Raw genomic sequence first — 16,535 nt, forward strand, 5'->3', positions numbered from 1 at the left:
CCGAGTTGTCTGGTGCCTACGATTGACCTCTATGGCTCGTGATCAAGGTGAGTAATGACCATGATCCCAGAGATTCAGAGACAAATCTCGAAACCCAGTGCCTTTTAGCAGAAATGCGTCTGGACCCTGCAGTAGGTTACTGTCCCAGGTCCACCCCAGGGGGAATTGGTGCTGTCCCCCCAACTGTTCCCCCTTGGCAGCTCAGTGGCTTCCATCCTCCAAAGGCCTTTGGAAAGTCAGGTTTGGGCCCACACTCACAAAGATACATGGGGCCTCGCAGGATGGGGGTGGAGCCGGCCAATTCCTCCCCACCCCAACAAGAGCCTAAGTCATTCCCACGAACCGCCTCTCTGGCTTGTGATAAAGATGTTTAATGGCCATAATCCCAGAGACTCTGGAACAAATCTCGGAACCCAGCAGGTTTTTGCAGAAATCCCTCCATATTTAGTTGTTAAAATTTCAGAATTCCAAAATCATATGTTATTTATAACCAGCAATCGAAAAAGAATTGTCTACTGTTGTGTTTTCGGCAGATCTGAGTGCTGGAGTAAAATCCCAAATAATAATGGTGGGTCTTGTGTCAAAATATTGAATGTAATCAAAGTAGAGAGAAGAATTTGGAAATTATCTGCCCCACGGGTAGAGGAAGGCTGTGGGATGGCGTTATACTTGGGTTTTTAGTGGTGGAAAATGGGCACGGTGAGGGGACAGGTGTTTCATTGTATGACCGAGACTTAAACCTGAAAGCTTTCTAAGTGCTCTCCCATTTCTTCCCATTTTCTCCCATTTATTTAGAAATGCCCAGAGCAATAGTAGAGCAAGTAGGATGCTTGCCTTGCATGTGGCCAACCCAGGAGTCCTCCAGTCCACAACATCTTTGAGTTGCTCATTGGACATTGAACGTCTCCTTCTCATCCCTAGAACATGTGATGTGGGGGTGTGGCATGGGGTAGGGGTGTCTTGTCCCCGGAGCTCTTCATTACGGAGAGATCCAGTGCTTTGCTTCCTTGACTTTGTTGTGATTCTTCCTTATCTGTCATGTATGTCGGGTAGTCCATGTGTTTCAAGGCCCTTGTGTTACTAGCTGTATAACTGGCCAGACTGTACAACTAAAGAGTCAGGTACCCTTTCTGGACCCCACTCAGTCAATCTTGACACCATGCATATCTTTGCCTTTGGATCATTTCATGTTTTTTTTGAATATGGGAAGAAATTGAGTTTTCTTTTGTTTTGGGGCCTGGGGATGCTCAGCAGTTATTTCTGGTGGTTCTCATAAGTTGCTTTTAGCAGTGTTCAAGGATCAAACCCTGTCAGCCTCATGGAAGGCAAATGCCAACCTGCTGTACGCTTGTACGCACCAAAAATTGTTTTATTGTATGTATGTTAAATTCTGACTGTGAGCCCATAGTGAAATTAATTAGGACCAGAACAGCAGTGCATCACGGAGGATGCTCGCCTTCAGATGCCCCCTACCTTCGATGTCCAGCATCCCATATGGTATCCCAAGCATCACTGTGTCTGATTAAAAACAAAACCCAAAAGTCTTTTTTGGGGATTGCCGAGCTCCTCCCAGCAACACTTCCCACAGATTTTCCCTTTCTGTAGGCTTGCTTGGACTGTCAGAACTATGGAGATGTCCTCCATCTGCTTGGTCATTCAACTGCATTCCATTCAACATTGAACTAATTCTCATTGTGCATTTTGTTTGATTTCAGAACTCAAATCACAGGTTCAGGATGTGGCATTACAGCAATTTCTTTAGGGAACAGAGGTATTGCATACAAGTGTGCTGTAAGATTCTCTTGTTGAAACTAACTATTATGCCATTGGAGTGCTCAGTGGACCAAGCATGCGGCTTGAAAGGTGGTGTCTGGCTCCATCCCCACAACCACATCTATGGTCTCAGCATCACAGAAAAAATATCAAAGCCTAATGCTGGGTCTAGAGGGTCTTTAACCTCAATGGGTACTGAAATCTGGAAATTTATTTTATTGTATTGTTTTTTAAAGTTTTCATTAAAATGCCAGTATTTTCAAAGTTATTGATAGTTGTATTTAGGCGTGCAATAATTGAACACCAAATCCTGCATTAGCTTCCCTCCACCCATGTTCCCGTATTACCTCCTTACCCAGGTGCCCACTCTACCCCCGCCTGTCATCTGGACAAGCACATGACTAGGTTTCAGTGGTTACAGCTTAGATCTCTTGTTTTCAGTTCTGTTGCATCTGTGATTTGGGTAAATGGCTACACCCCTCACTCATGTCACTGGCATAAATGAATCCCTGATCCCTGGAAACTTCTGTGTCTCTTCCGCCCCAAATTTCTTTCCTTCTTTGTTCGGCTTCTCTCTAAACACTGGAATCAGGGATGATTTAAGCAGCCCCTTTACATTATATTTCCACATCCAGTGTTCGGTATTCCACAGATTAGTGAACAGCATCCTGTTTTTGTTTCTTTTTCTGGCTAACTTCACTCAAGGCGGTATCTTCCAGTTCTAACCATGTTGCTGCATAAACGCAGTAATTCTAAAACCTAAAAAATATATCAATTGATCAATTGATCCCCCTTTATTCATCGATTTATTCGAGTGGGTGCCAGTAACGTCTCCATGCATGCCTGTTGCGTGCTAGTGTAGCCCAATGGCATCTGTTTGTTCTAGGAACATGCAGAGCCTCAAACCGATTTTCAGGGTCTTGAGGAAGAAGTCTGAACATTTTGTAGGTGGGCGTCCACGTGATCTTTTGACATCCTGTGGAATTCAGTCAGTAATGGGTCTAGGCCAGTGGTTGTCTGTAAACCTCATTCGTGTCCTGCCTATCTGATTTTTGATGCATTGTCAGATGAGACAGCGTCCCTGATTCCTGGCCGTTGACGGAGATCAGAACTCCGGTTCTATCTCTCATTTGAGTGATGCGTGATATTCCAAGCATAGCTCTTTCGATTCCTCTTTGAGAGACCCGAGTGGCGTTCTCATCCTGTTTTCGTAGGGCCCAGGTCTCTGAGTCATATGTTAATGCAGGAAGAACAGTGGAATTGAAGAGATGTGCTCGTAGCTGGAGGTTCTTTGTCCTCTTAATTATTTCTTCAACGATCTTGAAGGCATTCCAAGCTGCTCTCTTCCTCCTGCGCAACTCAGGTGCCAGGTCATTAATCATGTTGATTTCTCAAACTAGCTATAAATAACTGTTGCATTTGGAGATGTTGGTTCCATTGAAAGAGAATAGAGGATCAGGAATGAGGCTGTTTCTCATAAACATTGTCTTCATAAGATTCAGCTGTAGTCCGACCTTTCCACACTCACGGTCGAAGTAGGTCAGCATTTGTGCCTCTTGGCTTATGTTTGGTGTTATTAGAACGATGTCATCAGCAAAGCGGATGTGGTGTAGTTGACGACGATCTATGTTCACTCCCATTCCTTCCCATTCCAGTCATCGCATGATGTTCTCAAGGGTGGCACTGACGAGTTTTGGTGAAATGGTATCACCCTGCCTAACCCCTCTCTTGACATGGTTGAAAATTTCTTTGTAGAATGGTGAGGTCCTGGTAGTGAATCTGTAATAGAGCTCACAGAGGATCCTGAAGTATTGAGTTTTTACACCCTGATTGGCTAGGGCTTCTATGACTGCTTCCGTCTCAAAAGAATCAAAGGCCTTCTTTAAATCAATGAACATTAGACATAGCAACATCTTGAACTCCTGAGAAACCTCAGTGAGCTTAGTAATCATGTGGATATTGTAGATGGTACTGAATCCTTTTCAGAAGCTGGCTTTTTCACATGGTTGTTCTTCATCTAGTGTTATGCTAATCCTATTCAGGATGACTCAAGTGAACAGTTTGTAGATGACAGACAATAGGCAGATTAGGCAATAGTTGCCAATGTCCTGGATGTCTCCCTTCTTGTGTAGTAGTACAGTCTTGCTGGTTTTCCATTGGGATGGAACCTTGTATTCAGACAGGTAGCATGTGAAGAGCCGAGCCAGTGTATTGATGAGTACTGATGGTAAGTTCTTCAGGTGTTCAGGTCTGATCTTGTCTGGGCCAGGTGTTCTTTGTTTCTTTACTGACGAGATGGCATGTTGAATTTCGAAGGGAGAACATTCGGAACGATATATCCATGGTGCAGAATGTGGTATGTGGGCATGTGGACGTGGCTATTAAAGAAATCTGAGTAGAAGTCATGAATAATCTCCATTTCCCTTCTGGATGATGTGATAGATCCATCATGATGTTGGAGAGCAGTCATCTTGGTCTTGTAGTTGGTGAAGGATAGGCGGGCATTACGAAAGCTTTTCCCAGCTTCTGCCGCATCTACCAGCATCGCTGTTCTCCTGTCTTTGAGGTCATCCTTGATGGGTTCTCTGCATTGTTTTGCCAGTTTGGACGTTCACTTGAGGTTGGCTGAGGCATTTGCCAAGCCACATTGGCGAATAAGTTCAAGCGTGTTCGAAGAAAGGCAGTTTTTTTCGTGGTTATCTCTCTTGGCCCCGAGAGTCCCAGCAGCAGGAATCCCTGAGCAATGCTGGTGTGACCTTCTCCCCGCCTACGTTAATTAAAATTCTTCTTAACACACCGTAGTTTCTCTGATTGCTGTTACCTTCACCCCAGACATCTTGAGATGCTGGAGTTGAATCTGGCTTCTGCAACCCTCCTCTACGGAGAACAGAAGACATGGGACTTCTCATGTATATAAGAACCTCAAAACTCAGGAAGGAAGATGGCACCCTCAGCAATGCCGGGTACTGTGATATGTGGACGTGGGGTCTGGAGACCTTTAGAACTGAGTTGGTTGGACACATCGTATTGCAGGAAGGCAAGCCTCTCCTGTGTCACCCTGTTCTCTCTCGGGTAGCTGGCTCTGGAGCACTGCTCACTGGGTATCCTTCCACACATAGAGTGAGTGAGCGAGCACCAGGCAGCAAGGATACCCAGACACAGATCCCTAGTTTATTCTCTGACCCAAGGCCCAGTCAGACGCCGGCAGGGTCGGAAGATGCTGGACTCTCTCATCCCCTCCATCCCTTTACGGGTGTAAGAGAGTTGAATCCACCAGAGGCCGCCTCCTCTTGGCACACGGACCCCTTGAGAATGAAGCAGCACCATTGGGGTGCTCCCCATTTGAGGTCTGGGGTCATCCCCCAAACCCCACCTGTCACCCCCTGCAAGACAAACTCCCAGCAGTCCCTAAAATCTGAATTTCAATTTACCTTGAATGCATCATTCAATCTCCCCCAGCCCTTGGGTGGGATACACAATGCCTCCATTATCTCTGGGTTCCTCATGGCTTGCCCTTTGACCATTTTTTTTTCATTTTTGTGTCCCACCTGGGTGATGATCAGGGGTTTCTCCTGAATATGCACTCAGAAATTGCTCTGGATGTGTGGTGCTTGGGGAGTCTTGTGGCGAACACTCTGCTTCAACCTTTTGATGTCTTAAATATACACTCCTAGTTCGTTCTTTATGTTACACTTCTCAAGTTCAAATTAAACTGGTGTCTTCAGTACTATGAGGGAAAGGGAATTGCTGATGATTGCAATTCAGGGAAACACAAAGATCTTCCCATTCTGTAAACTCTTAAGAGTTCTTGCACTGTGTATTTTCATACGCCTACTAAGGTCTGAGCTCCGGGTGAACCTGAATTAACCTCCTGAGTTTCCTTAAATAGCAAACCATAATAATAATAGTAATGATTACTATTTCCTATGCCAGTGTCCCAGCACTTGGACTTGATGTGTATGTTCACCTGCAAAAAATTGGTCCTTTTTTTTCTTTTTTGGTCACACCCAGAGATCCTCAGGGGATACTCCTGGCTTTCCGCTCAGGAATCACTCCTGGCTGTGCTCGGGGGACCAAATGGGATGCTGGGAATCGAACCTGCGTCAGCCGCATGCAAGGAAAATGCCCTACGCACTGTGCTATTGCTCTAGCCCCTGTAAATAATGAGTCTTGATGATGGAATCCAGGTGAAAACTGATTAAACAGGAACTAAGTAAGGTAAAGGTAAAAGGTAAAGGCCCTCCCGTTGATCGTCGATTTGCTCGAGCGGGCCCAGTAACGTCTCCATTGGAGACTTTGTTGTTACTGTGTTTGGCATATCAAATACTCTCGGTAGCTTGCCGGGCTCTCCGAGAGGGGTGGAGGAATCGAACTCGGGTCGGCCATGTTGGCCGCGTGTAAGGCGAACGCCCTACCCGCTGTGCTATCGCTCCAGCCCAGGAACTAAGTAAAAGGGTACAAAACCACCCCTCAATGACAAATATCAGTGTCACTCTTTTTTTTTTTTTTTTTTTTTTTGTCCAACCCAGAGATGCACAGTTGTTACTCCTGGCTCTTCACTCAGGGATTATCCTGGCTGTTCTTGGGGGACCCTATGGAATGCTAGAAATTGAACCCGAGTTGGCTGCATGCAATGTGAACGCCCTACCTGCTGTGCTATCACTCCAGCCCAGTGTCTCAATTTTGATTGGACTTGAGGCAGAGACCCCGGTTGACGGGGTTTATGATAGAGATCAACCAGGATGTTGCAGTGAATCCTTTGGAATGGTATAAGAGTCAAACCTCCACACTTCAGGCCTTCCTCTGTTATGTTTTGAGGTGTCACACCTGCTTTAATCAGGCCATAATCTTGGGTCTGAGCTCATCCATACCTTTGAAAGAGGACATAGGTATCCTTATGGGGATCTGGACTTTGAATCCCGATCAGTCTTATGCAATCCAGCACCTTCCCGCTGTATCAGCTCTGCACTCCTAGTATTCAGATTTTTATTAGATTTCTCTTAGCATTGAGGATAAATATTTCTGAAAAGTTTAGGTTAATGGCCCTGTCATTATTCTGAAATAGGGTGGATTAGAGATAGTTGAAATGGACTTGACTGTGCACAGAAAGATTTCTGATGGTTCTATGAAAGCATGGAACAGGCCCCTTGATCAAAATATTTTACAAATGGTGGGAACGTGGCAGAATGCCCAAACTCCCATCTCAGCAAGCAATAACATCAGCTGTGATGACTAACTATAAGTGGTGGTCACATTCCTGGATTTTACTCTTCTCATTTCAGTTATATTTGGAGAAAAGATGACAAAACGTTGTGTTTGCAAGTGGTAAAATCTCAACCCTGCTAGCCACCAGAATGATTAAAACCATTTTTGGTCTGTCCAAAAGACAAAGTCTACAAAATGATATAGTATACTTTGGTGCCTATTAGCTTCTATGTTCCTCCGTTCTTAGGGTAGGTCCATACATGGATTTATTTATTGAAATTGTTTTATGTAATTCATGCCATACTTGGCAGTTCTTAGGAGTCTGTGTTGTTTTGGATGCTAGGAATGGAACTCAGGAAAACCATGTTTAACACAAGCATTAAGTCACAGTACGAACCTCTTTCCCCATACTCTTGGTTGAAAACTTGTTTCTAGAGCTGTGTCCTGGGGTTTCCTTGTAGGTTCTTATATAGCGTGTTTTCACGGGGTAGAGTGTTCACTGTACAGTGATTTCTGATGTTCTTCCAAGCCTTTGCTCCTGTCCAGTGTCTCTCCAGCTCTCTGGGTTGCTGCTATGCCAGTTCCTCTGCATCTTCAGGACTGGCTCAAGAGACACTGCACCCATCTTGATTAATGACTTCCCAGAGAAAATCACTGTCCCAGGACCCATTCACAACCTACTTGTCTGTTTTACTTTGAATCAACCTGCTTTTGTTTTTATGATTGACGTGTTGGGGAACATTGGTTATATGTTTGACCAGTACAGGACCAAGGGACTCCACCTTAACTCGCTGCCCTGAATTCTGTGACCAGTCCCTCCAGCACTTGCCTCTCCTTTTTTTTTAATTTGAGCTCATCCCCCTTGAACTGATTCACCTGGGCTGCCATAATGGTCTGTCTGCACTTGGAACCTGGCACTTTAAGGCTACTTGGTAAAATGGATGATGTCACAGATGGGAGTCTTCCATGTGCACCTGTACTTCCTAATGATGTCAAGAGGATCAGGCCTCCCCCAGGCACGCATTTAAAGGACAAAGCGATACTTCAGTCAAAGGCCAATTAGTGGCAGGACATGAAGATCTCTCACCTCCAGTGCCTGTTATTTGACCGACGGGATCGTGCCAACTTTTGGGGCACTTTTGTGATTGTTTTTCACCCCCCCCCATCCATATGCAGTGGGTTCCTGGGGTCTGCCTTGCTCCAGAGGCTTTAGGAGGATATAGAACTTTGCTAGGTGCTCTGAGGGATTTTAGCACGGCACAGGGGTCTCAGGTGTGAGTGCATTATCCTTGGGGGCATCTTCACTTCCAGCTCTGTGATGGGGCAGCATGGCCAGGATGCAGAGCTGATTATGGGGGCTGTGGTTCTTGAGGATGCCGGACCTGCTGATGGCAGATGTCTTGACCATCCCAACCTTCTCAACCAGGGGTTGTGCCGGGCCCTGTCCTGCAGCTTTCTGTGTAGACATGTGTATGTAAAACTGCCAGATCACTTTGAGCGGCTGCTCCTCAGCCCCCAATGGTGAGGGACCATGTTGAAGCCCATCCTTTTCATTGGCAACTGCCAGGAGAAATCCTGCGGACCTGGTCCTAGCATGTGGCTGAAGGTTGTAAACGAATAAATAAATGAACGTTGGGACTCAGAGAGATGGCCTTGGTGGCTGTTTACAAAATATGTTTGTGAATGTTTTTTCCTTCGTAAATACAAAGTCTCACTGCTCCACATGCTATCTGTTCAGTCCATCACTCTCCCATCTATCCCAGACCTGGCGACCCCTACATGTCTGGATCACCTGATCCTATCCCAAAAACGAGGAAAAATGAACCTTCCTGACTAGGGAATTACCTGGTCAGGAATATTTCAAGCCTGGCCCTTTAAGGCTCTGAGCGAACTGCAGGTGACATCACAAAATCCAGGTCCTTTATCTGCCAGGCCTTGGGTTCTGTGCGGAAGTGCCGGTGGGTCGCGTGGTTGCAGAAGGTGAGGAGGTGGTGAGGGAGCACCCAGGGGGGCAGGGGGGTCCCCGGAAGGTCGGTTTCCTCGCCAGCAGCTGAGTGGTTGCTCTGAGTGCCCTGAACGTCCGTGGTCTCCGCCATGTTAGCGGCGGGATGGCTCCGTGGTGGTGGCCCGGGGTGGCGGCCCCTACCCGGGTCGCACCGAGAGCTCCTGCCGATAGGTTTATCTTGTTTATAAATTGATTTTGAGGAAACAAGGTTGTTTTTACTGATAAGAACTTACTTAGGAAGATGTGGAAGGGGGAACACGGCCGGCCGGGTTCGATCCCCGCGCCACACAGCATCCGATCACGGCCTGGAGTGAGCCCAGAGCCCGGAGTAACCCCTGAGCAAAGTCCCACAGCCCCCAAAGAAAATGTGGGTGGGTAGAGGAAGTACGTGGACAAGGAGAAAAACGAATTTGAAGCACTAAGGTCGTTCTGAAAGCTCCAGAAACAAGGACAATGACGGAACAAATAAAAAAAGGAAAAAAATTTAATTTTTTAATATGTTTTAGACCATTATCCAATGGCGCTCAGGACTCCCTCCCTGGGGATCCGAGGACCCTTTGGGGTGTCGGGATGCGAGGCCAGCGCCCTCCCTGCTGACCCATGGCTCGGGCCCCTCATAAAACAGAAAGTGCCAGAGCTAGAGAGAGCTTCAGTCTCCCCCAGATCTGATGGGGCGTGTGAGGGCACCTCAGCGTTTAGTTTCGGGGCGACCAGCACCTGGTCAGTGACAGGGGTGGGTGGATCATCCCAGCAGTGTCCCCAGGACATCCCGTTACTGGCCCCCTTTCATTCCTTAGGCTGATTGTGGAGTAGGGCTAAAGCATGGGATTCCCTCATCAAAGGGACCTGGGGGCGCATTATTTTTCCTCATGGGGGGATGTTGATCCCCACCTGGCAGTGTTCGGGGTCTCTCCTGGGGTTGCTCAGGGTACCCCATTACTGGGTCAGCAGCATGAAGGAAAACACACCCTCCTCTCTGTCCTGTTGTTCTTGGGGGGTGTCGGGGCTGGATGGGGGGAGGGGCGGGGCATATTCTTTATGTGCTTGGGGCTCAAAGGCATTTGGCAGAGCCTTTGATTTTCACTGGTTCTTGTGCATTCAGTGGGTTCTGGGAGTCCAGGGAGGTGGGGAGCTTCTCTTTCCTTTTTATTTATTTATTTTGCATTTTGGGTCACACCCAGCGAGGCATTATGGTTACTCCTGGCTCTAAATCCAGCAAGCACTCCTACTGGTGCTAGGAACCATGAGGGATGCCCAGAATTAACCCCAGGTTGGCCACCTTCAAAAGAAATTCTCATTTGTCTATGCTGTCACTCAGGCCCCAAGGTGTGGAGCTTTAAGCCAATTCAGGTTGCGGACTGGAGGCGTGCAACAGGGTGGTGCTACAGTGGGTTATGCAAACAAATATGCAATCTTAGCAGGAAGTAGATTGGTTACTTCCAGGGTGTGTCCTAAACCCTCTAATAATGCAATTTAGGATCACTATTGGCCACCACAACTTTATTCATTTAAATGAATTAATTATTCAGTCTGTAGTAAGTACAACGGCAAGAATCAGTTACTTCTCCTGCCTTTGCATTCAGGGATCACTCCTGGCTGGGCTCATGGCACCATATGGGACGCCAGGATTCAAACTTGGCTTAGCCGAGTGCAAGACAAGTACCTCACCTGCTATACTATGTCTCCAATCTCTTTCCACAGAAATTTCTTTTTTTTATTTTTAGGGTCACAGCCAGCGATGCTCAGGGGTTCCTCAGGCTTTGCATTCATGAGTCACTCCTGGCAGTGCAGGGGGACCATATGGATTTCGGGAATCAAACCCTGGTTGGCTGCATGGAAGGCAAACTCCCTACCTGCTGTACCATCGTTTCGGCCCCAGAAATGTCTTCATTACTTAATTTATTTTACTTTTTTTGGCCACAGCAGCACTCAGTGCTCAGGGGTTACTCTTGTTTCTGAGTTCATGTATCATTTTTAGCAGTGTTGGAGTGGGTTTGCCTATGTCCTGTTGCATATTGACCCCGGCTTAGCTGCTTGAAATAAAAGCACCCTATCAACTTATTAGCTTTGCTAACTGTATGTGATTATATTTCCTCATAAAAAAGAATTTCTGCCTCACCTGTCCAGATTCCAAGCATCTCCACTGTCCATCTCTCTAAGACCAGGGGTGTGCCCTGCTGTTGAAGTGAGTACTTGCAGAAAGGGGTGTTCCGGGGACCAGCTGCAATAGGTTCTAAATGTCTCACTCTTAGGGGCTGGTGCAGTAGTACATCCAGGGGGGTGTTTGTCTTTCTTGCGGTGACCAGAGTTATCCCTGCCACAACAACACTAGGTGATATTGTCCCCTGAGCACCACTAGGTATGACCCCAACCCTCCCACTCCAGAATTTGTCTTGACACATGAGCATTCTTTGAGCATCTTTTTGGGGTTGGAGTGTTTCTCCTGTCTTTCCCTCTCCCCCCCTCCCGCTCCATTTGCTACAAACTTGGAGATAGTCAGAGACTCTCCCCCTCTTGTGTCTGTGTGTCTGAGATGCAGGGGGAGCCATGCCATGTCCCCCAAAGGTAAATCAGGTGCTCAGCCCTCTGAGCTCCTCTCCTTGGGTGTATCTCACTACTTGGGGAACAGATGAGGTGATATTTGGGCCCACACCTGGTAGTACTTGAGATCTGTGCCGTCTGAACCCCACCAGCGAAGGTCCTCTGGGGTTCCAGGTGGCTGGCATCTGCTTCAGTCTGGTGTGCTCTCTCCTATTTATACCTTCATGGAAAATTCTTACATGTGAAATTTCCTGAGCCCGTTCAATAGATGGCTGTTAGGGGAAAATGAAGGAGTTGGAGGCTCTGAGCAAAATTATGGACTTTAAAATCTCATTTGGGCTAAATTTAATTTTTCTTTCCTTTTTTTTTCTTTTTTCTTTTTGGGACACAGCAGCAATGCTCAGGAGTTATTTCTGGCTTAGCACTCAATAATCACTCCTGGGAGTGCTTGGGGGACTGTATGTGATGCCGGGGACCGAACATATGCCCTATCAACTGTACTATCACTCTGGCTCCAAGTATAATTTTTCATCCTCTGATTTTTCATCCTCTTTTTCTATTATAAAATCACGTACCCATAGGTAATTCATAGCCTGAAAACCTGGCCTGTAAGCTCTGAGCATTTCTGGATGTGGTCCCAAAACCAAAACAACAAACCCAGAGTACTGACCGTTAACATATTACTAGATTTTGCACCTCTTCTGTTGGCAGTTAACTCCTCATTGCCTTTATTTGTGCAGGAGGATTGACTATGTGGGATTTTGCCAAACCCAGCAGCGCTCCGGAATCACTCCTTGCCAATTCAGGTTGTGAAGTTAAGTCTTTTGCGTTCATGACAAGTGCCCTGCCACTCACTGTCAGCTCTTTCGTGCCGCTGATAGCCTTTGAAATTGCAGCCTGTACTTCTGGCTCAGGTTTGCACCAAGAGGCCCCAGGTGCCAGCAACCCTACCCTGACCTTTATCTACCAGCTGGGCCTCAGCCCTGCCCCCTGCTGTAACTTTCTCACAAGGTTCACATTATTTATATAGAATTTGAATTCCTTCAGTCAGAGGTAGGCCAGGAATGCAAGACCTATCCTTGCAAGCAGTCTACCATGATACAGTCTCCTGTACAAAGCAGGATTCCCCAAGCACCTCTCAGGTAAGCTCAAAGTTCTGCCACCTTTAGCAAAATCCAAACCTGCATTCTACAAAACTGGTTGGTGGAGGTTGACTAGTGAACAAATTACATATATATATATATGTAGATATATATATACACACATACATACACAAACACACACATATATATGTGTATATATACATATATGTGTGTGTGTATATATACATATATATATATATATATATGGTCATACCCTGTGGTTGCTGCCAAAAGGTACTAAACTGTACTCAGTGTGGTGCCGGGGTATACAGATCAGCCGTGTACAAGACCAGTACTCTACCAGACTATAGTTCTGGCACCTAAACTTATTGATTTATTTTTGGTTGACTACACCCAATGGAGATTAGAGTTTACCTCAGCTCTGTTCTCATTGATAACGCTAGGTTTGGGGACCCTATGAGGTGGTAGAGATTGAACCTTGGTCAGCTATGTGCCAGACAAGCAACTCGAGGTCTGTGCTTTCTCTGTAGCCATCATAAAAATGCTTCTTTGCTAAGTCTAGAAAGTTGTGTTCTTTTTTCTGATTAACTACACAATTACACTTTTTTTCCTTTTCTTGGTTTTTGGATCACCCCCAGTGATGCACAGGGGTTATTCTTGGCTCATGCATTCAGGAATTACTCCTGGCGGTTCTTGGGGGACCATTTGGGATGCTGGGAATCAAACGTGGGTTGGTTGTATCCATGGTAAACACCCTTCCCGCTGTGCTATCGCTCCAGCACCCCCACAGTTCACTTTTTGTGTTTTTGTTTTTGGATCACAGCCAGAAGTGCTCTGGGCTTACTCCTGACTCTGCACTCCGGAGTCACTCCAGGAGGGCCTGGGGTACCCTATGAGAAGTGGGGGTTTGAACAGAATTTACACGTTCACGGATGTTCCTGGTCTCTCCTGGCGGCTCTCTCTCACTGTCCACATTTGGTGCTCTCGAGCCATTTCTCCACCCTGGACAGTTGTTGCTTTGGACTGATGAAAGTAGAATGAGGACCAGACTGGTTCCTGATTACTTGCAGTTTATTCAGTCTCTTGTCTCCCAGCTCTATCCAACCCTCTAACTCGCTCTCCAATGCTCTCTGTGACTCCTCTCCAATCTCCCCAGCCAGTCTTACTCTCAGCTCTCAGCCTTCTCTCTAAGTCACAACCGTGTCCTCTAACTCTGTGTCTCTTCTTCTCTCACTGTATCATTGTCATCCTGTTGTTCATCAATTGACTCAAGCAGGCCCCAGTAATGTCTCCTTCTTCCTATCACTAAGATTTTAAGAAGTGCCACATTTGAGGCTCTTTCAGGGTCAGGAGAAAGAGAACCATGATTGTTACTGGTTTTTGGCATATTGAATACACCATGGGGAGTTTGCCAGACTCTGCGTTGTGGGCAGGATACTTCTGGTAGCCTGCCAGTTTTTCCAGAATAAGACTAGATAATAAGATTTCGTGTGGCCGCGCACTTCCCAGAGCATGGTTTTATAGTCTTTGGGTCTTGGCCATTGATGGGATTACACAGGACTGGGGACAGTTGGTGGGTGTAATGCCTACAAACTGGAAGATGGGAGATCTGGGTGGAGGAGGCCCAGTCCCAATACGAGCAGCTTGGAGATCTAAGCCCCAGGTCCTGCACACCTGGGTTCCTTTGCCGGTTCCTTCATGCGTGAGGCTCATCCAAATGTGTAGAGAGTGGTGTTAAGCATGACTGTGGCTCGAACCAGAGGTCCTCAGCTGCTGGGGCTCTGCTCGGGGTGGGGAGGAAAACTCAACACACCCTCCTCCAACGGGCCCCAGTAAGACAGCCAGACGCGGAGGCAGGAGACAGCGCTGTTCTCTACAAGGAGCAGGGTTTGATAGTCTCTGGGTCTTGGCCATTGATGGGATTACACAGCACCGGGGGCAGTTGGCGGGTCTAACACCTATATACTGGAAGATAGGGGATCTGGGTGGAGGAGGACCATCCCTTTTCTCAGTGTCCTTCATTCCCCCTGTCTCCCTGAAGGTGCTCTTTTTCTTCTCTCACCACGACCCCAATCCATGCCTCCCCATGGGAAGCGCAATGAAAAATTGTTTTCCAGACTTCCCCATCACCTGCAGCCCACGAACGAAAAGCAGACCTTAAGGTGTGTTACTCCTCTCCTTAGACCAGCAACTTAATTGACATATTTAGTTTTACTTCTTAATGATTACCATTGTGTATAGACACAGTAATAGACACTTTTAGGCTTGTTGGTGACTATCCTCGGGACTTCTCACCACAGATTCAGATTCCAGTGCTCAGGGCAGATCAATCACTCCTAATCCGAGGGGCCTCCAAGTCTAGTTATTACTTTTTGATTCATGACAGGATTTTGTCCATGACCAGGCTCTTATAGATAAGCATTATGGTACATTGGACAGGCCCATTTCGATGCCAGGGTAGCTAGCTCACCATTTGCCCTGGGTCCATCTAGTCCCTCATAGGACACTTCTTTTGGGGATCGAGAAAGTAAGGGCAACTGAATCTTCAGTCAAGAGAGCAGATGTCCAGGAGGCAATATTATCTGGAGACCATCAACTCTCAAGCTCAAGCTTGTCTCTGTAACTGTCTTCCTGTATCCATACAAAAAGCAATTACTCTGAAATAGCTAACCATGCAAAAGAAATTAAGGAGAAGAGAAAGACAATACTTACAAGTCAAAGTCTGATCAGTTGACAAAGGTAATTGAAAGGTTATTGGCAATCAAGAAACATAAGCTCTCAGCTGCCAGGGAGCAAGAGCAGACCACTATTATCCTACAGTACCTGGTGATCCTCAGTGGTTTCTCCTGGCTCTGCACTCAGGTATTATTTCTGATGGTGCTCCGGGAGACTCTACAGGATCCTGGGGATTGAACCTAGGTTGGCCATGTGCAAGCAACACCCTACCCAGATCTACAGTTGCTCTGGTCTCAATTGGAGAGTTTACATGCACGTAACTGTACACAGAATGTCGTTTGAAAGGATGAAAGGGGCTCCTTGATGAAATCTTTATAAGTGGGAATATGGGTCAGGTCCCAAGCTCCCCACCTCCCAGCAGACCATTCCGTTTACCAGTGATTACTCACAAGGTTGGTCAAATTCCTGGATCCCACCCATGTCACTTTAATAATATTAGAGGTAAAAAAAAGAAAACATTTATGATTGGATAGAGCAAATCTTCCATCGATCTATTAGTCAGATGGTGCTCAGGGGACCAGTTGGAATTATGGGCATTGTAACTAAATTGACTGCATGCAACGCACTGTACTAGCGTGACACTCTCAGTTTGAAATCATGTTTCTAAAACTGCCTCCTGGGGTTTTCTTTGTAGCTGAGAGTCCACTGCTTGCGTGTTGTCAAGGGGTAGAGTGTTGGCCGGAACTTGCTCTCTGATATTCTTACCAGCCTTTGCTCCTGTTCCATGTCTCCAGCTCTCTGAGTTTCTACTAGGTCAGCTCCTCTCTGAATCCCCGGCGTTGGCTTCGGAGTCACTGCTTTCATCCCCATCTGGATTTATCACTTCCCCAAGAAACTCATTGCCCGTACCCTACCAGCTACCTACCTGCAAAGCTTGATTTCTTTTGACATGAAGACTCTCATGGCATAGACTAATAATTGGAATCCTTCTCTCTTCTTCTACATGGAAGCAGCCATCCCTGGTGGAATGTCTTTTCCTGCACACTGTGAGAAAGGCTCAAGTGAACAATTTGGCCCTCATCCCCACAGGGATGCCGAGACAGGTGGGATGTCTTCTGAGGGTCATCAGAAGATCACTCTTCCCATGTCCTCACCACCATCACTTTCCCATAGAAGCCCATATTGGACAGAATCCACAGAAATGTAAGCACTGAGGACAAACTTTTGAGTCC

The sequence above is a fragment of the Sorex fumeus genome, unplaced genomic scaffold (assembly GCF_029834395.1).
Source record: "Sorex fumeus unplaced genomic scaffold, SorFum_2.1 ptg000019l, whole genome shotgun sequence".
NCBI classification, from domain to species: Eukaryota; Metazoa; Chordata; class Mammalia; order Eulipotyphla; family Soricidae; genus Sorex; species Sorex fumeus.